Source organism: Canis lupus, chromosome 6 (genome assembly GCF_048164855.1).
Source record: "Canis lupus baileyi chromosome 6, mCanLup2.hap1, whole genome shotgun sequence".
Lineage (NCBI taxonomy): Eukaryota > Metazoa > Chordata > Mammalia > Carnivora > Canidae > Canis > Canis lupus.
Genome location: NC_132843.1, coordinates 10,539,222 through 10,562,973, shown reverse-complemented (window position 1 = coordinate 10,562,973; position 23,752 = coordinate 10,539,222). Strand labels below are relative to the sequence as shown.

Sequence of the window (23,752 nt, the reverse complement as noted above, 5' to 3'; positions counted from 1 at the left end):
GACTGCAGGGTTTATACACTTTATGGATTGATGATATAATGTATGCTAAAATGACCCTTGCTGCTGCATAGACAATGGAGTGAAGATAGGCAGGGGTAAGAGCTAGGGAAGAAGTCAGGAACTGTAAAGTAGTGAAGATTTTGACCTTAGGTTCATGCTATAGATATGGAGAAAAGCGGATGAATGTGTGGTATTTGTTTGAGAATCATTAGAATATGTTTGACAGGGTGCCTGGCTGGCTCAGTGGTTGAGCTTCTGTCTTTGGCTCAGGTCGTGATCCCAGGGTTCTGGGGTCCAGACCCACATCAGGCTCCCCTTGGGGAGCCTGCTTCTCCCTCTGCCTTTGTCTCTGCTGCTCTGTGTCTCTCATGAATAAATAAATAAAATCTTTTTAAAAAAAGGATATATTTGACAGATGAAAGAGGAACTGAGCTATTTCTCTGCTCTCTATTCTGAGCAACTGAGTGTATGGTATTCTATTCACTGACACATAAAGTCAGCGGAATGGGGGTGTATTAATGGAGGACTGGAAAAAGCACAATCATGTGGAAATATTTAAAGTGTAAAACATTAAAAGTAAAAAGATGGGAATTTGATATATCATGTGAGTACTCATAAAAAGAAAGCTAGAATAGTTTCATTAAGATCAAATAAAATTTTAGAACAAGGAATATAACCAGGGATAATAGAGATATTTCATAATGATAAAGAGATCAATTCACCAAGAGGCCCTTACAATCTTTAGTAGGTCTATACATACCAACAGGGCCTAATAATACAAGAAGCAAAATTTGTTAGGACCAAATGGAGAAATGGACAAGTCCACAACTATAGTCAAGTAATACAGCTCATAGGGAGAAAGGGATGCTTCTTATAAATTATATTTCCTAATCACACATATGCTCTTTCCTGTCAATTGGTATCAAGAATTATGAATTACTGCTATTACCTATATATTTTCAGGATGAGGATATGCAAATAACATATAGAGAATGTGCATAAAGAGAAGTATCAGTTTTCTTATAAAGTAGAAATAAAATAAAAATAAATAAAAATGCACACTAAGTACAAATAATGTATTATACACTTTGAAAAACAAAAAATATCATAAGGACAAAGAGATTTTTGTCTCTGCAGATTTCCCAAACAACTTAAACAAGACAACTGTGTTATCATTGAACACTGCAGTAAACAATACCAAATATGATTAGGTATTGACTTAATAAAACGTCATAGCAATTAAAGTTGGCTTTAGATTTCTATTAACCACCAATAACAACAAAGTGTTTAGTTTCCTTCAGAGCACCGGAGAATAGAATTTTCTTCTCAGGAACTGTCCTGGAATACATTAGATATATGTAATCAAATACCTGAAGTTTCCCCTAATGCTTTCACCATTCTACAAATCTAACCCTGGGTTCTACTCCTGTCCAAGAATCGAAACAGTCCTAAGAAACTATATGAAAAAGAGGATAAACAATCTAGAAACTTTTAAAAAATGGTGTTGATGTTCTTGACACTGTATATTTCTGTCAGACAAAAACAAAAAACAAAAAACATATTTTGGTCCTAACTTTGAAAGCAACTTTTTCCTCTTCAATGAAAGAGTAAAGTAGAAAACGTGATAGTAGTAGAAGGTAGTTTTTTTTTGTTTTGTTTTGTTTTTAAATTTTATTTATTTATTTATTTATTTATTTATTTATTTATTTATTTATTTATAAGAGACAGAGAGAGAGAGAGAGAGGGGCCAAGACATATGCAGAGGGAGAAGCAGACTCCAGGATCACTCCCTGAGCTGAAGGCAATCGCTCAACTGCTGAGCCATCCAGGCGACCCGGAAGTGGTTTGAATTTAAAAGGATATAGATTAGCCTCTATGCCCACTCCAACCGTGTCTCTGTGCATTTCTTGAAGGTGTGACTTTGAGCAGGTTACTGAATTCCTTGATCTTCATTTTATCCACAAATAAAACAGGAATACCTGGACTCATCTCACAAGGTCATCTCTAAAATTTGAGTAAAATTTTTGGCATGTGGTAAAGACTAAATAATTCTTCCCTTCCTCAGTCCATAGATTTTAAAAAGCCACAATATTAAATATCTGGTAAGGCACAACATTCCAAAAGCCATAGTCTCCTCTGAGCACCTACTGTGACAGAGTGTTTCCAGTAACCCTGAGTACTTATTTCTAGTAATACTGAGATCACCTAACGCAGAGTCCCCCAACTTGATAATGCTTGGATTCTAATGACTGGCAATGTGATTTCCAGGTTTGTTATTTATATTTTTGCACTATACAGGATTATGTTCAAGGATTATAAATAGAAAAATACGTTAAATATTTGGACACCCTCAAAGATCTTATGTTTTAAATACTGAAGAAATATTTTATACCACTAAGGCTAAATGGTTTCAATCTTTTGCTTTCTTTTCACTCATAGTTTCTAACTTTTATAAAATTACATAAGTACTTTTATTTTATTTTTCTAAATACTATACATGGCTAGTAAAAAAAAGTTACAAAATTTGTTCTAATGGTCTAATATTGCCTTGTTGCCTTTTCTGAAAGACCTTATAATATACATAGTTGTAAATGCTTCAGTAAAATGATTTAATTATACTGATCTTATAAAAAATTTGGCTTAAACTCAGATCATATAAAAAGGTTAATTAAGTAGATTAGATCTATCAACAATTTATTTTATTGGTTAATCCTATATATGCCATAAATCTTTATATGTATATTGAAAGATTTATTTTTTTTATTCTTGCTTGCTCATACAATTAACTTATTTCAAAACATCTTGGGAAAAAAAAACAAAAAATGAGGATAATCAAATGGATAGAAAATCTAAATAAGTTTTCCTTTTCTTGTCTTCAACAATTTATTAAGAACATCATCATCAATCCTAGTATATGGTTTTCCATGGTCAGTATCAGACCTCCACAAGAGACAGAGAGCCAAAGTTTTCCACTGCCTAAATCTCACTGGTCATAAAAGTGTACTATAGTGAATATAATCTGAGTCAGAATTGAGCATTAAGATTGGATTATGGAAAAAAGATTAGATTATAGAATCCAGTTCTAAGCACTCTATACATACCCTGGAGATAAGACTGCATATCAAGTTAGAAGTTTAGTTGGAGTGGTAGTAGAAAGTCATGGTATCCTGATTACCTAGTATTTTATAATGCCATAGATTTAATAGGTTAGGTCAGCAGTTTTAAGAGTAAAAAGTTATGAGTGAAATGGTTGAACTCTAATATTAAGAATCATCATAATGTGAAGCAATTTAAAATAGAAGTTCTATAGTTTCCTCTGGAAAGAATCAAGTTTGGGAATTTTACAAGTGGTTGTTCTTGGAGGTAATTTAGTAATATCATGAAATGAGATTTGCATTTAAACTAAATTTATATATTTTGTGGTTATAAAGTGATGAACATAATGAATCCTGTTCAAGATTTAAACCGTGACCTGGAAATTTGCATATATTAATATTTTATTAAAAATTCTGTAGAACATCCTGCTTCAAGTTCTGCCAATTACAAACAGCAGCAATCACACCAGAGGTAGGTAAGAATGTATTTAAGAAGAATAATTACAATAATAACAGTAGTAGTATTAGTAATAGCTCACATGCATTGGGTGTTTCCCTGTCATACACTAGGTCTTATTTATTATTCACAAAAAACTATTGTAGATAGATATTCTGTTGTTCACATCTCAAACATGAAAATATTTGGAAACAAGGTAATTGACCCAATATGAAGATGCTACAGAGCAGCAGATTTGAAATCAGAGTTTAAAATATCAGTGACCTTCAGAAATACAATACATGCCAGATTTTTTTTAAATTTCTACTCTTGAAAAATATATTGTCTTCCTATGGTTGACTAGGTAGAAATTACATATTTAAAATTTAAGTCCTCAGAGAAAATAGTATTAAAATCCAGGACTAGTGAATCTACAAAAGCTCTTATAAATGTTTGCATGATCACTTAAGTCATTTATTGAAACACTTAATGTTTAAGTCCAGTACTAGGCACTCTTTGTTAATTAGCTCTTTTAATTTTCACAAGTACTCGGGAAGTCACGGCCAGAAGGTGGCCCAGTCAGAGTCCAAAACACAGATATTAATCTGTTCCTAAAGTCCACATTCTCAGCCACAGTGCTTATGATCTAGGGCATTTACATGCTTTCAGTCTCCCCAGTTTTCATTTATCAGGCTTTGTTCAATACAAAACTTTCAGAATACCCCTTCCCTACATTATGTGTAAGATAATTGAAAAATTGTTACAGGTTAAAAGTGAATATACGTTCCAAGAGATCTAGTCCTCCATCTAAATATTCTGTATCTTTCCATTTATGTCTAAGAGGTACTGACTCACCTGGAATCTCAGGTATTTGAGATGCAGAATACTTGTATGCTCGAGAAGCAAAACCTTTGGATGACCTGTATTTCTCAACATCTATCTGCCCAAGATAAATTCATGTCATGGCCAAAGCACCATTTTCATTGCTTAGCTTGTGTCTTCTTGGCAGCTACTGGACTGGAGTATACTTCTAAGAGATGGCATGTCACCTGTGCTCATTTAATTCTTCACCCCTCCTCCCCAGGACTGCCTGGAGTAACTACTACAATTCTTCCATCTGATTAAATTTTATTGTCTTTCTTCAATTCCAGTTCTGTTTTGCTAATTAATCCCAACTGGAGTGACTGGTAACTTAATATATTGGAGCAGAAAATTTTGACATTGAGGAAAAGATATACAGAAGCAAATGTACATGCATTTGAAGTACAGGTAAGGGAAGCTCACAGTTAGGGGAGGATCTGCATATAGATAATCACAATAGGTCCATTTTCATCATAACCCATTTCAAGGGGACAGCCTCTCCATTTTACAGTAATTTTACAACAATAAGGAGAATGTAGATTGTAGCAATTACAGGTTTCATAAAACTGTATTGTAGTATTATTTTACAAGAAGAATGCTTGTCATGAAACTCCCCTTGTATTAAATGTTAAGTCCCTATACTTTACATAAGTAATAAAAATATCTTTAAATACATCAGCATATGCTAAGCTAATAATAAACATTTCAATCCATATACCAATGCCTCTTTGTGGTAGCCTATTTTTTTCCCATCCAACATATGTCTCTTAAGTTATAACTTTCCAATTTATAAGAAGGCAGAAATATTCCTGAGCAGGTCATGATGTCAGATATCTGCAAAGAGTAAATGTATTTTGAAACTCTTACCCGATCTTAGTGAGACGAGTGTAATCTGTTCCACAATTCCATTAATCTGAGATTATATCTGAGTAAACTAGATGTTTGCTGGTCCTTTCAACAGTTTCCCAGGAAGAGGTATGAGTAGTAATCACTGAAAGTGCTCCGGAGCACCATTCACAAAGTGCTGAAATACACGGGGAAACAGAAAACAAGCACAGATTTGTTAACAGAGTTTCGTAGTTACTTTTTCAATACTACATACACATGTTAAACCAAATGAGTAACAGCCTCATCTTATCTTTTAACCAATAGTTCATTGGCAGGCTAATCTAGTCAATGAGAATGTGGGCTCTGCGCCCAATGTCGAGACTTCAGGTCAACCCCTCAGCAACCCACCTGCCTCTTGGTCAAGCTATGGACACCCTCTGCAGAGGACTGTGAAAAAGACATGTTAATACTAGTGCTCTTAATGGTGGCTCAGTAAAAGTTAGTTGTTTTATCTCTTCCTCCCCACCCCCAGCCTTTTTTTCCTTTTCCTGGTGAACAGAACACCCATTAATTGAGCACATAATATAGAGCAATAGGTGGTACTTTATATAAATTATCTCACTTCATCTTCAGATGACATGTTATTAAATCTGTTTTGCAAATAAGGAAACCAAGATTTGGGGAATTAGTAATTTATCATATGTAGATGACAAGAAATCAGTATAATTGGGACTTAAAACCATGTCTGTCTGATCTCCAAATTCTTTGCTACTTCTGAACTCTCATGCTGGAGGGCTGACTTTGAGTATTTTGATGCTATCCAGAGCAAACAGCAAACATAAAATTTAACTCTTACTATTGGTTTCATATTATCTCATGTTAAAATATACTATTTTTTATAAAGTTGCCTTAGGTTTACTTACATTCAGGATTTTTTTTTTAAGATTTTATTTATTTATTCATGGGAGACACACAGAGAGAGGCAGAGACACAGGCAGAGGGAGAAGCAGGCTCCTTGCAGGGAGCCCAATGTAGGACTCAATCCTGGATCCCCGGGATCATGCCCTGGGCCAAAGGCAGACGTTCAACTGCTAAGTCACCCAGGTGTCCCTACTTACATTCAGTTTTAGGAGACAGAATGAGTGCAACTGAAATTACTCAGTGAAATTCAACCATGAAACACATTAGAACATTCAAATAAATTTTTATTTTTTAAAGATTTTATTTATTTTAGAGAGAGAAAGAGAATGTGTGTTCAAGTGGGGAAAAGGGCAGAAGGGGAGGGAGAGGGAAATGGAGAGAATCCCAACCAGACTTTTGCTGAGTGTGGAACTCGATCTCAGGACCCTGGGATCATGTTCTGAGCTGAAACCAAGAGTCGGATGCTTAGCTAATAGAGCCAGCCAGGCACCCCTCAAAGAAGTTTTTCTATTTAACTTTATATCACAAAAGATTGATTTATACTGACATTGACCACCATGGAAAGAACTGACAAAACACAACTTGTTCAAATTACTAGTCAAATTTATAGAACAAGTAAAGTTGTGTTCTGAAGTCAATTTGATAGATTTTCATTATAATAGTATCTTTAATAAAAATCTGCCAACAGAAAAAAAATATTTAATCATATTCCCACCACATCATCATAGCCATTGCTAATAATATACTATCTTTTACAGACTATTTTTATGGTGAGATTTTTCCTAGATATATAGCAACACTATATTCTGTTTGGTTAATATTAGAACAAGAAGTTCAGTTTTAAAAGTTTGTAAACATTTTATTTTATTAAATAATCCAGTACAGCGGCACCTGGGTGGCTCAAGGGGTTGAGCATCTGACTCTGATTTCAGCTCAGGTCATGATCTCGGGGTTGTGAGACTAAATCCGGCATCTAGCTTCATGCTCAGTGGGGAATCTGCTTGAGATTCTTTCCCTCTGCTTCTCATCCCCACCCTGTGTACACACAGACACATGCTCTCTAAAATAAATAAATAAGTCTTTTAAAAAATAATGCATGACACATTTTATGTAAAACTTCACTTTTTTAAACTACGGAATACAGATCTATGATTCCTATGACATCAAACTCCAAAAATTCTCTTAAGGATTTTCTTGTTTCTCATTTGGTAGGAAAATCTGATCTGATCTGAACTGATATGAAGCCACTTATTATTTAAAAGGCTCAACACAAATATTGTGATAATTCACCGTGAAATTATGAATGGGTTTAACTACGGGGTTCTACCCCAGTACACTCCAGGGACGGGAAGGCCATTATGTAATATAGCCTATTTATCTCATGTTCTTTTCTAAAATCTAACAAGATCTGATTTCTGATTAGAATCTTTGATGAGCAGTTGTAGACCTAAAATAGTAACAAGGTCTCATGTGGTGCTTAGCATTTGCCCAGCATGTTATTTTAACTGCTTTACTTCAAATAATCCTCCCAATACCCTGATAAAGTAGGAACTATAATTAATCTCATCTTATTGATGAGCACACTGAGGCACAAGGAACCTCAGTAACTTGCTTGATTCCACGTGGCTTGGAAATGACAGACATCTGCAGCCTGAATCCAGATAGCCTAACTCCAGCATCTGCATTCCAAATCAACATACGTAACCACTGGCTTCACTTTCAGAAGTAGAATCGCTAAATCAACATGTTTAAGATCTTGATGTACATTGACAGGCTGTCTTCTTAGAATAGGATATCAGTGCTGGTCGTGACAAAGAATGACAATCAGTTTTTTTTTTATTGCTGTCCCTGGTTGTATTTTTAAGTTTTTCATATTTGGCAGGCAAAGAAAATTAAATTTATGGTTGGCTTTGATTTTAACTTACTTTTTGTGATGGTGATGATGAAAATGTTTGCCCATTTCTGTTATCACATGTTTTTTCTTCTTTCAATTATCTTGGTACACCCTTTGCCTAGTTAGAGATGCAACTGTCTAATGGTATCTTCCTGTTCCTTATGCTCACCTGCAGAGCCTCTTCCAGGTTTGTCACTACCCTCATCTGCTGTTGCTATTTCATACCTGCGAGAGAGGCTGTGCATCTGGAAGAGGTCTCCTTTCAAAGCTCAACCAGCCCAACCAACCTATAGCAGCCGTACTTCCAACCCTAACTCTTCACCCCACCCCACCCCCACCACACCATGCCCCCTTTTGTCCCTCCTCTCTTCCCCAATTGCCACCATTCATTTGACAACTGCTGGGATTAATGACTTGGAATCCTTGCGATGTTCTCTTATGAGGACTCTTCTTTCATTGCAGCTTCTCCTGTGTCAGAAACATCCCACATCTCCAACATTGGTGCCTTTCAATGACTCCAGTCTCTAAAGTTCCTGTCTTGAGCTCTATAATATTTTGCCAATTCTTGTCATCTACCACCATCACAGGCATTCTTCATTGTTGACTTAGGGAATAAACTTTGATCATTATATAAAGAACTCATCCAATATTCCAAGCCTCTGGTGCTTTCTCATCACCTCTATCAACCTTTGGCTTTGGAGAGAATGAAAAGCCAAAGAAATTTCTCCTACAAATCCTCTTCAAAAAAATATCAAATTTCTAGTAACATTAGCTGTAGATGAGACCAATTCAACTGTTTTTCAGCCAGTCCTGCATACATGTTTGGGGGTGTGTATGTGTGAGATATTTATTATCCCAATGTATATAAAACTACCATTTGCTTTACATCATCACCAATACTGGGCATTTTCAGTCTTTTTCATTCTAGTGATTCTAGGGGACATATCATGGCATTACCCCGTGGTTCCAATTAGAATTTCCCTAATGACTTCTGAAGTTTTTTAAATTGTTTATTGACTATGTGCATATTCCCTGTTATGAAGTTCCAATGCAAAATTTATCATTTTTAATAGGTTGGTTGCCCACTTTAAAGTTATTTTAGTTGTGGAGTTTTAAATATTCTGGAAAGGAGTCCTTTATTTTATATATTAAATATATATATATATATATATATAACATCATGTATAATAGTTACAGTAAATATTTTCTTAGGCGGTGATTTATTTCACTCTTTTAGTGGACTAGAGTAACTAGAGTAGAATATTTTAAGTTACATTTATAATTTGTTTTTTAAAGTTAGTGTTTTTTTATCTCTTCTTCAGGAAAGATTTGCTCAGTCCAAGGTCATGGAAATATTCTCTTGTGTTTACTTATAAAGTTTTATTGTTTATCTTTTATATGTAGATTTATGCTCCATCTGAAATTGGCTTTTGTGAATGGTGTAAGTTAGAGATGAAGAATTAATTTTCCTCATATGTATAAACCACTAATTCATACAGTCTTTTCCCTAATGCTCTGCAGTTTAATTTTTGTCACAAATATTGAGTCCATCTTTGTGTTACCTTCCTTCTGGCCCCACACAATGATATTTGTCCATCCTTGTGGCAATACCAACTGATTATAATAACTCTAATATTATAGTCTTGATATCTGGTTATTCATATCTTCTGATTTTGTTCTTTTAGATCATCTTGGTTATTCTCATCTCTTTTCCACATAAAATTTAGAATCAGTTGGTTATTTTCTACAAAAAAAGTCTGCCATGATATAATGGGATCATGTTTTTTTTTTTGTTTTAGTTTTAGTTTTTGTTTTTGTTTTCCCTGTAGATGAAGTATTTTCATTAGAAGAAATGAAAAACATAAGTTTCTAGCTCAAAAGTCAATCAATCTAATCAATAGATACAGGAATAAGTAGAGACCAAAGCATAAAAGCATAAATTAATCATGAGAGTATGAGAAAAGAGTAACCTAATTAAGGAATTAATATTCTTTCAAAAAACTTTTACAAAATATACAGGGCTACTTTGACAGGGCAGGGAGGGGGGTGAGAAAAGGCAAACCTATAAAAATTAAGGAATGACAAGAAGGAATTAACTACTAAAAAAAGGCAATAAATAAATAAATAAGGGACTACTGTATGGACATCTAGGCTTATAAAAAAAAAACTTTAAGTTTTAAAATCTAGATTAAAAAGGACAGTTTTCCAGGGAAATACATACTACCAAAATTGACCCCTCAGAGATGGAAAGTTTAAAGAGATCAATTTCCATAGAAGAAAGAGAAAGCTATTAAGGATCAATCTCATCAAACAACCAGGCCAGACAGTATCACAGTTGAAAACCAAAAAACAAAAAATATACAGAGACCAAATATACAAAAAATAAACAAAGACCAACACTATAAAATTGTCCCCATAGTTCCAACATACTATAAATTCAAAGTAAAAGAAAACTTGTTATTAAGCCACCATAATGTTGACACTTAAACCAAAAACTGTGTTCAAAAGAAAGAAATTTTATGAAAAGAAATTCACAGAGCAATCCTATCTATGCATATATCAACACAAGGCATTAAATAAAATTTGAGTCAGCAGAATACAGCATCACATTAAGAAAATAATGCACACAACCAAGTATGATTTATTCTAGAAATGCAAGATTAGTTCAAATCTATCAATATCATACACCATTCTTAGGTCCATACATGTTTTAATGAAATTTCAACATTCCCTCATTATAATAAACACTCAAGAAAATAAGAGAGAACACTTATATGAAAAATATTTATACTCTTCAGTCCTAAAACCAGTTTCTTACTTAATGAGAAGGTTCTAGAAGACTTAAAAAAAAAGATTTATTTATTTTAAAGAAAGAGGGAGGGACTGGGGAGGAGAGAGAGAGTGTGTGGGCATGCACCAGCATGCTCATAAGCACTGGGGGGAGGGACAGAAGGAGAGGGAGAGAGACAAACTCAAGACAAGACTCTCCAGTGATCACAGAGCCCTATGCAGGACTCAACCCCACGACCTCCAAAATCATGACTTGAGCTGAAACCAAGAGTTAATGCTTAACAGACTAAGCCACCCAGGTACCCCTAGAAGCATTTCTACTCAGATCTGAAATAGGAGGAGGATGCATAGTATCTCATTATTCACTGGTGTACTGAAAATACTAGCAAAAGGACTTAGACCAAATAACTCAGTTATAAGAATTGGTAAGGAAGAGGTGAAACTTTTTACTTATGAATAATGTGACATCCGGAAAATGCTAATGAATAACAGTAGTAGATCAATAAAATAATTCAGTAAGGCAACAGAATGTAAAATTAGTATTTAGAAATACCTTTCATATACATCGCATTATAAATAAATAATATGACCACACTGAAAAGAAGAGGAAAAAAACCTTACCTAAGTAACTGTTGAAAAAGTGTTTTGCTTGCTTACTATAAGGCTGCTCACATGCTGTATTGTAGTTAAAGATTTGTTTTTCACAATGGTATGAAATTGTAGTACAATGAAATTGTACTTCATGTGTACTTACAGATTAATAATGAAATATATTGATGATAATGAGAGTAAAGTTTTTCATTGTTACAAATCACTAGTAATGGAGGGGAGTTTGCCAGAATAAACCCTGTGTTGTTGGAATGGAATTAGATATATCAATGAAATAATAATTGTATGTGTGAGTAGAAACACAGAGATAGAAATGATAGATGTGTGTATATGCTTGTTTGCATATATGCACATATGTCCTAGTTCAGGTGACAGAGGACCTAGAAGCAGGGACAAAGTTCAATAAGTACACCCAGCACCCAGATCTTGGTTTCCAAATACCCTTCTTCAATAAAATGAACTAAAAGTCCTTGGAGAAACGGTTGATTTCAGGAATGAGGCAGAGAGAAGAATAAGGAAATGGGGCAAGAAGAGCCAGCAAGATCTTGTAATGACAGAAAGGAAGTAAATGCTCAAAATCTGATGGCATGTCAAAAGAATAAAGGATCCAGTCTCAAGGAACGCCCAATGGCCAAACCTAGAATAAAGTTAACAAACCAAACAAGAGTGAATTTTATCTCCTGTAATAAATAAGTATCCTGAGTCTATACTACAAACAAGAAATTACATGAAGAAATAAGGACATTTATTTAATGTAACAGCTTATTCTTAGAGTAGAATTCAAATTAATATAGAAGGAAGGATGCAAAAAAAATCATCATCTCACAAACATCAGAGTAATAATTATTGCAGAAGCAAGAATCACTGACAAAGGCTAATGTTACTGGGGAAAAGTATATGAGAATACAGGATATTTACATAGTCTAAAACTGTCTCCCCACAAGATACCTATTAACTGTAAATACATATGTATTTATAATTAAATATATTTATAAGTTACATATATTTATATATGGAAATAAATACATTATGGGGAAAACTGACAAATTTCACCTCAATCAAGTTATCTATCTTAGTATCACCAAGAATGAAGCATGTCAACATTATGTACCTCCTGATAGGAGGCATTGAGATTACTTTATTACTTTAAAAAAATAGACTCCTAACTCTGGGAAACGAACTAGGGGTGGTGGAAGGGGAGGAGGGCGGGGGGGTGGGGGTGAATGGGTGATGGGCACCGAGGGGGGCACTTGACGGGAGGAGCACTGGGTGTTATTATGTATGTTGGTAAACTGAACACCAGTTTAGTGTTCAAAAAAATAAAAAATAAATTTATTATAAAAAAATAAAATAAAAAATATATTATATTTATTTATTCATGAGAGACACAAAGAGAGGCAGAGACATAGGCAGAGACTCATCCCAGGACACCAGGATCATGACCTGAGTGGAAGCAGATGCTCAATCCCTGAGCTACCTAAGTGCCCCTACCTCATCAGTTCTGCCATAAGGAGGAACCTGAGGGGTACCTGAGTAGTTCAGGTGGTTAAGTGACGGATTCTTGGTTTTGACTCAGGTCTTGATTTCAAGGTCCTGATATAAGAGCCCTGCACGAGGCTCTCCGCTTAGCAGGGAGTCTGCTTGTCTCCCTCTCTCTATACCCTCCCTACAGCTCACTCTGTCTCTAAAATAAATAAATCCTTTAAAAAAATGAGGAACCTGAATTTAATCATGAAGAAATGTCAGACAAACACAAATTCAGAGAAATTCCCCAACTTGAATGGTCAGCACTCCTCAAAAAGGTCAAGGTCACGAAGATACATGAAGTTTAAGTTCCCCATCTCAAGGGATAATAGATACGACAGCTAAATGCAATTTAAGATCTTGGATTTAATCCTGAACTAGAAAAAGGACATTTGTAGAACAATTGGCAAAATTTTTAAAATTTTGAATTGTATCAATATTAACTTCACAATTTTATAATTGTATCACAGTTATTATAGAAGATCTTGACATTTAGTGAAGCTGGGTGATGGGTTTATAACAACTTTTGGTAATACTTTGGCAAATGTTTTGAAATTCCTTACTTCAAAATGAAAGTTTAAAAACATTTTAAAAGCACCTGGGAAAAAGATGAGCAAACTAAATTCAAAAGATAATAGATAAAAGGAATGAATTAAAATGAATCCAAAAATCAATTGAGTTGAAACCAGGTATATAATGGAAAAAAACAAAAGCTGTTTCTAGAAACTCTTAAGACATTAGGAAAAGAAAAGAGAAATTTAGCAGTATCACATGAAAATAAAGACATCTCTGCAGTAAAAGAATGTCAGAAAAAACTTCATGCCAGTAACTTACAAAACAGAACAGTCATGAGACACACCCACACATATATAGCTACCTAATTTATGACAAAGATGCCATCTCAATGAATGGAAAAAACAATGAATTGGATCTTTTCAGTAAATAGTGCTTGATAAACTGAAAATGCATGTGGAAAAAAAAAATGGGTCTTGACCACTTCTTCACACTTTATCCAAAACATAAAAATAATGCCAGATGGATTATATACTAATATGAGAGGTAAAATGAGATAGCTTCTAGAAAAATGGTTCAAAACAAAAACCTAGTGTTAGCAGATAGAAGAGATGAAATTCACATGTGTTGGTCCAGTGTAAATGGTTCACTTTAAAAGACCGTGTAGCTAAAGCTGAACAAATGCAGAGTCTTCGATCAGCAATTGCACTCCTAGGGAATAATCATGTGTATGCGCCAAAGATGGGAACCAGAATCTTCATAGGTTTTTCACTCATGAAAGCCAAAACCACTACCAAGGCAAATTTTCTTCATTTACAGAACTGATTAATATATTATGCTATAATTGTAAAATTGACTGCTCTCTAGCCACAAAGTGTATTAAAATATTGTTGCCTACAACATCATCAAATCTACAGAGATAATGTTGAGTAACAACAAAAACAAAAATGAAGCAAAGGGTATTATATTTATATAAAATTCAAAAAACTGATAACACTAATTTGTAGTGGAAAAATACATTATGGTGATTACCCCTGGGGGTATTAATTAGGAAGTATGACACAGGAGTTTTTGGGCTAGAGATAATATTCAATACTTTATATTCCTAAGGGTTACACAAGTATAACCCAGTACCCATCATGTCCACTAGACTGTACACTTGAGATTCATGTGGTTTACACATGAATTTATATAGATTATAATTCAGTGAAATTTTTTTCCTGAATGTATCGTTTCGTCTATATTTTCAAGTTTAAACATGACATATTCCCAGACAGAGCTTTCAAGGATGAAATTAAAACCAAGTATTAATTTCTGAGAATATATTCTTCCATTAATAACAGAAAAAAGGAAAAGAACTGTTTTTAAACTTTCAATCCCTTTGCTGAAACTGGATGCTTTATCTATCTACTTATTACTTTGTAGAGCAAGAAAAGATGATATCCTGGCATTTACTACAAATGCTGACTATGTCCTCTGTTACAAAGTGTTTATTTTTTCTCAAAAAATGGCAGGAGATATTGGATACTGGTAAATACTGCAGAGTTAGCACTTTGGGCCAGCTTAGAAAAATATTTTTAATTTCTGTATACCAAACTGATTGTTTTGAAAACATTGTAGTGGGGCATTTTAGTTGTCTAAACTAACAATATACTTCTACCTATATAAAGGTGCTAAAGCAAAAGCATGTATTTCAATTTTCCTCAACATTAAACTACAATCACAATCACATTTAACTCCCATGATAGAATTTCTAGAATTTTCCATCTCTATCAACTCTAATCAATCAACTAACAATAGTGAGTTTGAAATCTCAACTGCAGTCATCCATGATTTTCTCTGAAAGGCCCATTTTAAAAAAAATTAACATACTGTCCCTTAAGTGTTTCATATTCTTTTATGGAAGACAGAATTATAACTAAATCATAATTGACATATGAAATATTAATACTAGTCATTCAAGTATAGATTTCTACCAATAAACTGTCAGATGTTTAGTCTCTATGCTACCCACAGGGTCTATAATACAGTGTCTTCAATATGGCCAGTTATCAATATATTGTTTTTCTAAATTCTAAAAGGTAACACCCTTAAGGTGAAAGGAAAACATCCAATTATGATCAACATCTTCTATTAAGAGAAGGCTGGTAATTACATATACATTCAATTTTAAAAAGCCAAAAAAAATAAATTAACTCTGGTAATTGGGACATATTTCAATTATCTAGAAAATGTCCTTATTTATCACCTTTCTGTTCGACATCATTTCCAAGGAAATGAGGTATTACTGTGCATACATACAATGTCATTTACAGATCCAGAAAAAAGATGAGAATAGGACTATTTATAATTATATTTCCTCTAGAACCTTAATAGAGTTTTATGACGTACAAGTATTTCTGTACGTTATACTGCAGAAGTCCTCTTTTGACTTTTGCTTTATTCTAATCTTACAATATTCTCTGTTCCTCTGAATTTAACTCTTCCCACTGCCATTACCAATGTTTCAATTTGTAGGTTTCATCTAACTACTGAAGCATTATCAGAACCCAAATAAACACATATTATCTTACTAATTAATGCTCTCCCAGAGACTTAGAAATTAATATAGGCCCTGCTGCAGAAATAATGGCCACTGAAATCACAGCCCTAACACACACTCAAATATCCATTTCCTTACAAGGTTAGCAAAAGATGAAGAAGTTAGTAAATAAAACTGCACAAAAGCACAGATTATATTGGCTCATAGTTATACTAAAATGCTACCTTAGCAGACATTCACAAGCTCTGCCTTTAGGATTCTGACAGTGACGTAAACATCATGCAAAGAAATATTGAAGAAGAATTACATAATCAGTTCTTCAACCAGTTGTTAGCTTGTTTGCTGTAGATTTAGACACTGCTGCAGGCTTCTAGTGGTTGGCAACTCACACTGTGGAAAATGTCACTGGGCTTTGCTACCCTACTAGCTGTGCTCCACAGAGCAGAAAATTAAGCTTGACATATTTGAGGGAGGAGTTTTCTGGTTTGTAACAATTTATAAAAATAGCCATACTTATTTATTCCAGGGTCACATTTGTAAGTTCTTAGTAACTGTGAGATAAATTTAATTTTATTACACATGCTAAAACCTTAGATCATTCTCACATAAAATCCAGCTAATTATCTCCAAAGTAAATAGAGTTTCATCTCTAACTTAAAAAGATACATATACATACAGTACTATGAAATACTTTAAAATCTATACCATTTAAAATAAATTGAAGAAAAATTAGTATCTAAAATCATGCATTTTAGCTTAAGTTTATTCTGATTCTTTTTTTTTTTTTTTAATTTTTATTTATTTATGATAGTCACACAGAGAGAGAGAGAGAGAGGCAGAGACACAGGCAGAGGGAGAAGCAGGCTCCATGCACCGGGAGCCCGACGTGGGATTCGATCCCGGGTCTCCAGGATCACGCCCCGGGCCAAAGGCAGGCGCCAAACCGCTGCGCCACCTGGGGATCCCTATTCTGATTCTTTTTAAATAAAGATAAATCTGAAATAGCTGGTTGTGTATCAAAATATGAGTTTCATTATGAATAACCTAGACTTAATGTATAAATGGAATTGTTAGATTATACTAGGTTCAAATTTTCTACTTTATACATTTCTTTTGAACTATGCTAATATTTAAAACTAATTATCCTTTAGTTTGTTTCAGCATATTTGAAATATTTAAATGTTAATTTTTCTATTATAAGTAGAATCATATATCATAAATTGCTGCACTTTACAAATTTACAAATTCAAAATAAAACTATGAGATCCTGAAATATGCCACACAGTAAGATCATCAGTGAAGAAAAGTATTCATAGTACTGCTTGTAGAAAATTTGCTCAACTTTTTCAATAACATCAAACCACATATTTAATCACTCAGAGGCATTTGCCACTTTCATCAAAATGAAGATACACCTCCTCGTCTCTTGCCAGATTTCTTTCTTACCTGACTGTGGTTGTTCTCTCATGCAAACTAAAACATAAGCATAAGAATATTATGCTTCTAGACTATCTACAATATGCCAGACCCATTTTATTATGAATGCCAAACACTCTGGCCTTCAGAGAAAAATGCTCCCATATCTCTCCATTTCCTTGGTACCTTATCTCTCTGGTTTGTGCGGTTAGCCTCTCACCAACACTTCCTTCTCTTACCACGGCTTGGACAGCCATCCCTTCTAACTTTTAATCAAGTGAATGCCATTTACTTAGCACCTGCTAAGTCAGTCACTGCTCTAAATGGCTCTGATGAACACAGATATCCATAGATCACAAGGAACACACATATACATAGACCACATCTTTATTTAAAGAAAGATGTCCTGTGATTCCTCTTTTATAAAGTAGCCCCTGATGCCTGAGAAATCTCCCAGCAGTCAAACAACCTCATCCACTTACCCACACATGACATCTTGTCTTTTCCTTAAGCTTCCTATTTGAATTAAGAGAAACCAGCATTCCCTTTCCCCACTAACCATCACCTGGAATTCTACACACTCTTGACATTGCCCTTAAAACATACACTCATGACCAGTATTTTATGGAAATCTCTAAGTCTATTTTCTTATTTGACTTCATGTTTCCTTATCAATGATCCTCTGTATGTGACTCTCAATTAGTTTTGTATAGATGGTTGTATATTCATGGAGAGGAAGGGCCACTTGTAACTTTCTAAAGTCCTTGGCACAATTAAACATTAATGTCCTCTGTGATTATAAGGATTATCAGCCTGGAATTGTAGATGTTTCTTTACTCATTCCTGTAAGTCTTCTGGGCAGAACTATACTCCAAAAGGCTATAGATCAAGTGTAGGGGAAGTAACTGAAAGGAAGCAAGCATTTGAGTAATAATTCTAGCTCTCAGAAAACTCTCTTTTAAATGATCTATTGTAAATCAGGAGTTAATAGCACTTAAAATACAAATCATCACACACCAAAGCTTCCCACTTTTTAATTATCTGCTCTCGGCCTCCAAAACACTTGGCTGCTCATCTCCTATTTCGTTTTGCTTTGTTTTGTTTTGTTCTTCCTTTCTTTCTTTAGGTCTCAGGAGATGCACTGGCTCAATAAAGGCATCCCCCTGAGTGGGGGGCAACAAGTCACAATGCCTCCTTGATCAACCTTCCTGAGCTGACATGTTGCAAGTGACCTGAAGTGGCTACATCTGTTCAGTCAAGTTATTACAAGCAGCATGAAGAGGGAACCCCATGCCAAGCAAAACAACCACAGTACAGCCTCCTTTAGGTCCCCCAAGAAGCTGCAGAATCCTACAACTGGCACTTTTCAGGTTTCCCTTTCTCCCTCACAATACAATTCTCTCTTCAATATGAAGGGTTCTCTGCAGCTTTTTTTCCTTTTTTTTAAGTAATGAACAAATTTGGCTTAGAGGAAACAATATTTTCAGACTAAGAATGAAAAATATTTTATATCCTAAAATGTGGAAATCTTGAAACTTTATATTTTAAATATATCGAATTTATATATTAATAAAGCTTATGTACTTAAATATATTTTCCCTACTCTATTTTTCTTTTATTTATTTATTTATTTATTTATTTATTTATTTATTTATTTGAGAGAGAGAGAGAGAGAGAGAGGCAGAGACACAGGCAGAGGGATAAGCAGGCTCCATGCCGGGAGCCCCACGTGGGACTCGATCCCGGGACTCCAGGATGGATCCCTGGGCCAAAGGCAGTCGCTAAACTGCTGAGCCACCCAGGGATTCCCCCTACTCTATTTTTCAAGTGTTCATTTATTATTATTATTTTTGGGGGTGTCAGGCTCACCAGTGTCTAATTAGCTTCTATCAACTTATAGGTACTTTTAAGTTATATATTCTCTATCCTTGTAACAAAAAGATCTATAGATTAAAAAAAAAAATACATGAACTGGAGCTCCTGGGTGGCTCAGTCAGTTAAGTGTCTGCCTTCAGCCTGGGTCATGATCCCAGCCTTGCATTGGACTCACTGCTCAGCAGGGAGTCTGCCTCTCCCTCTGCCCCTCCCCTTTCTTGTTTCCTCTCTCTCTCTCTCTCTCTCTCAAATAAAATATTTTATTATTTTTTTATTTTTTATTTAATTTTTTATTTATTTATTTTTATTTTTTTAATTTATTTATGATAGTCACAGAGAGAGAAAGAGAGAGAGGCAGAGACATAGGCAGAGGGAGAAGCAGGCTCCATGCACCGGAGAAGCAGGCTCCATGCACTGGGAGCCTGATGTGGGATTCGATCCCGGGTCTCCAGGATCGTGCCCTGGGCCAAAGGCAGGCGCCAAACCGCTGCGCCACCCAAGGATCCCCTCAAATAAAATATTTTAAAAAATACTTGAACTTGGGGTGCTTGGGTGGCTCAGTTTGCTAGGCATCTGACTCTTGATTTTGGCTCAGGTCATGATTGCAAGGTCATGAGATTGAGCCTCATGTCCAGTTCCATAATGGGTGTGGGGCCTGCTTAAGGTTTTCTGTCTCCCTCTGCCTTGACCCTTCCCCTCAGTCTCAAATAATAAATAAAAAAATCTTTAAAAAATACATGAACTCAAATTTATAATTCCTGGGTTGCTGCTATCTATTATAACTTCCCCCTACTGTCTGAGCAGTCTCAGTACCCAGATGTGTACTACTTCAACACATCTGTTTAGGCTAGGAAACAGAAACACTCACTGGATATTGCTCCCACTGGTAACAGGTGCAGAAGCTCTGTGTGAAGCATAACATCACTGATCTTCATGTCACAGAACAAGATGATCTCCACACCTCCTTATCTACTAAGCATCATCTCTATGTACATACATGCCACGGCATGGCTCAAAATTTTAACATATGCGTTAGATCTTAACAATCTTCAAGTTATCTTAGAAGAGGTGGGAAGTACAAGTGGACTCCCAACTTTTCTCCAATTAATCTTCTTAAAAAGAAATCTCTCCCTATGCACACACATCAGAATGGGTAAAATGAGTGATAACACTAAATGCTGGCCAGGGTGTAGAGAACCTTTGTCACTCACACACTGCTGGTCAGAATGTAAAATTACATAGCCACTCTGGAAATGGTTTGGAAGTATATTATAAGACTCGACATGGGTGGTGGGCATTATGGAGGGCACTTGTTGTGATGAGTACTGGTGTCTTATATATAAGTGATGAATCACTAAATTCTACTCCTGAAACTAATATTACAGTGTATGTTAACTAACTGGAATTTAAATAAAAAATTGAATACAAAAAAATTGAATACATACACAACTACATATACTCAACATACACTTTACAACTCAGCAATTGTACTTTTGGACATTCGCCCCACAGAAAAGAAAACTTATGTTCACAAAACACCTGTACATAGGGGCAGCCTCGGTGGCTCAGCGGTTTAGCACCATCTTCAGCCCAGGGCATGATCCTGGAAACCTGGGATCGAGTCCCACGTCAGGCTCCCTGCATGGAGCCTGCTTCTCTCTCTGCCTGTGTCTGTGCCTCTCTCTCTGTGTCTCTCATGAGTAAATAAATAAAATATTTTTAAAGAAAACTTGTACATAATTGGGGCGCCTGAATGGCTTACTTAAGCATCTGATTCATGATTTCAGCTCAGGTCATAATGTCAAGGTCATGCTCTGCACAAAGTCTGCCTAAGACTCTCTTTCCCCGTTCCCTTGTCCCTCCTCCCCACTCTAAATTAAATCTTAAAAAAAAATCTATATACAATTGTTCACAGTAACTTTGTTCATAAGAGCACAAAACAGGAAAAGCCTAAATGTCCTTCATTGGGTATAAAAGACCATGGAACCCTATTGTTGGGCACAACTGCTTGGATGATTCTCAAGAAAATTATGCTGAGTGTAAAAAGTCAATCCCCAAAGGTTATATTGCATGATTCTATTTACATAGCATTTTTGAAATAACAAAATTATAGAACAATGGTTGCCAAGGGTCAGGGATGGAAGATCTATGGCTTTAAAGGGGTAGCACGAGGGAACCATATGATTACAGAAAGTTCTGGATCTTGATTGTTCTAGTGGTTACACAAATCTACACATCTGATGAAACTAGAGCTCACATGCACATACACAGAGTATACGTATAACTGATGAAATCTTAACCGTTGGGTGTACCAATGTCCATTTCTTGGTTTTAACATTGTACTATAGTGATACAAGTTGTTTTTGAGGGAAACAGAGTTAACTTGTACAGGACCTCCCTGTACATTTTTTCTTTGCCATTTCCTATGAAACTATGATTTCAAAATAAAAGAATACAAAGAGAAATCTTCTGTGCCCTCCCCCATACTCTTCTAACTACTGCTCTCTGCTTTCCCTTCTGCTCCCTTTACAGCAATTTTCTCAAAAGCTATCTGTTGTCTAATACACTGCTCCCATACTGCTGTTTCTTTTTTAGATTTTATTTATTTATTTTGAGAGACAGAGAGAAAGAGTATATGCTAGCAGGGGAGAGAGGCAGAGAGAATCTCAAGCAGACTACGTGTCAAGTGTGGAGCCTGATGCAGGGCTCAGTCTTACCACCAGGAGATCAGGACCCGAGCCAAAAATCAAGAGTCTGAATCTGGGATCCCTGGGTGGCACAGCGGTTTAGCGCCTGCCTTTGGCCCAGGGCGTGATCCTGGAGACCCGGGATCGAATCCCACGTCAGGCTCCCGGTGCACGGAGCCTGCTTCTCCCTCTGCCTGTGTCTCTGCCTCTCTCTCTCTCTCACTATGTGCCTATCATAAATAAAATAAAAATTAAAAAAAAAAAAAGAGTCTGAATCTTACCCAACTGAGCAACCCAGGCATCCCTCCCACACTGCTATTTTAAATTTGTTCCAGTCATAGCTCTGACCCCTCTACCAGCTCTAAAACATCTCATCAAGATCACCAACAGCATCCATTTTCCTCAGTCCAGAAGTCATTTGCTCATCTTCATCATGTGTCTATCACTCTTGATCTAACAACCACATTCAACAGAAGTGATCATATATATCCCTAAGTATGCTTTCTTTACTTTATAGATGCTCCTGGCTTTCCTTTTCTCTCATGTGGCATTCACTCTCATCTGGAGGTTGCTCTATATTTCCCAGAGATTTTCCCTCTGTCGACCCATTCTCTTGGTAAATGCATCCAGTCTCCTTGGTTTGACTTTTCTATCCACTGACAACTCCCAAATTTATATTCCTAGTCTAGTCCTCTTCCCTGAACTTCAGATTTGTATGTAGCAGCCATGGTCAATCTCTATGTAGATAATTCATGGGCATCTTAATCTTCACACACCCTAAGCCAAACACCTGTTAACCCACCAAATGTGCCCATTCTAGGATGTTTCCTATCTCAAAACAGACAACTCTGTATTTCCTGTAACACAAGCCAAACCACGTCCAATCAATAATACCAGTGCCTCTACTTCTATAATATATACCGAATCTGAGAACTTCCCACAACTGTCATTATTACCACCTTGTTTGAATCTGTTATTATATTTGGTCTAGGTTCTTCAAATGGTACTGTAACTCACTACTCTGGCCTTGCTCTCTACAGTATATGTTCAGTGCAGTGACCCAAGTAATTCTTTTAAATTATAGTTTGTTCGAGATACCCTCTGACCTCAAATACCCTATACTTTCCAGATCTCATGCCTTACTGTGAGCACCTTTGTTTACTCTGCTGTAATCCACTGGCCTCCTTGTTTTTTTCTAGAACATACCAAGTACAAGCCTCTGTATTTCCCGTTCCAACAGCATGGGTAGTCACAAGGATAACTTTGTCTCTTCCTATTTCAGGTACTCACATGTTACCCTTTAAGATAGATTTTCATCACTCCTTGCCTTACTATACTCCACAGCAATCACCACCTCATATATCATAAAAATGATATACCATTCATTCCTTTATCATCTGTGGATTCCCATTAAAAAACAAACTTCACAGAACTTGTGGTTTTGTCCATTTTTATACTTCTGTATTGCCGTTGTCTAAATCATGCCTGGAACATGTAAGGCTCAATTGTGATATGAATTATTATTTAAACAATTATCCAAATACCTTTCTACTTCCAAGTAGGAAGGAAGCTGCGGTATTTGGAGTAATGTGTAGTCAAGAATTCTGTAAGATCTGAAGAACCACAGAGAACCCCATCTGTTCCATGACTGATAGCTCTGGCAAGCACAGCAGACATCACCTCATTGCTGCAAGGTCTGGCAGTCACATGGCCAAGTACTTCATAGTCACAGATCTCTCTACTCAATAACAGAGTCCCCTT

General features: G+C 35.6%; 1 protein-coding gene across 8 annotated transcripts in view; it reads right to left on the bottom strand.

Annotated features, from left to right (window-relative positions):
* DLGAP1 (DLG associated protein 1) overlaps positions 1 to 23,752 on the bottom strand; it is an 874,662-nt gene that overhangs the window by 749,520 nt on the left and 101,390 nt on the right. For 6 of the 8 annotated variants that reach the window (XM_072828886.1, XM_072828884.1, XM_072828893.1 and 3 more), the window contains one exon: positions 5,260 to 5,416. The gene's annotated coding sequence lies outside the window, so the exon portion shown is untranslated. Of the gene's footprint in view, positions 1 to 5,259; positions 5,417 to 16,237; positions 16,420 to 23,752 lie in introns of those variants that run through there. The other 2 variants (XM_072828889.1, XM_072828888.1) reach the window with 2 other exon arrangements.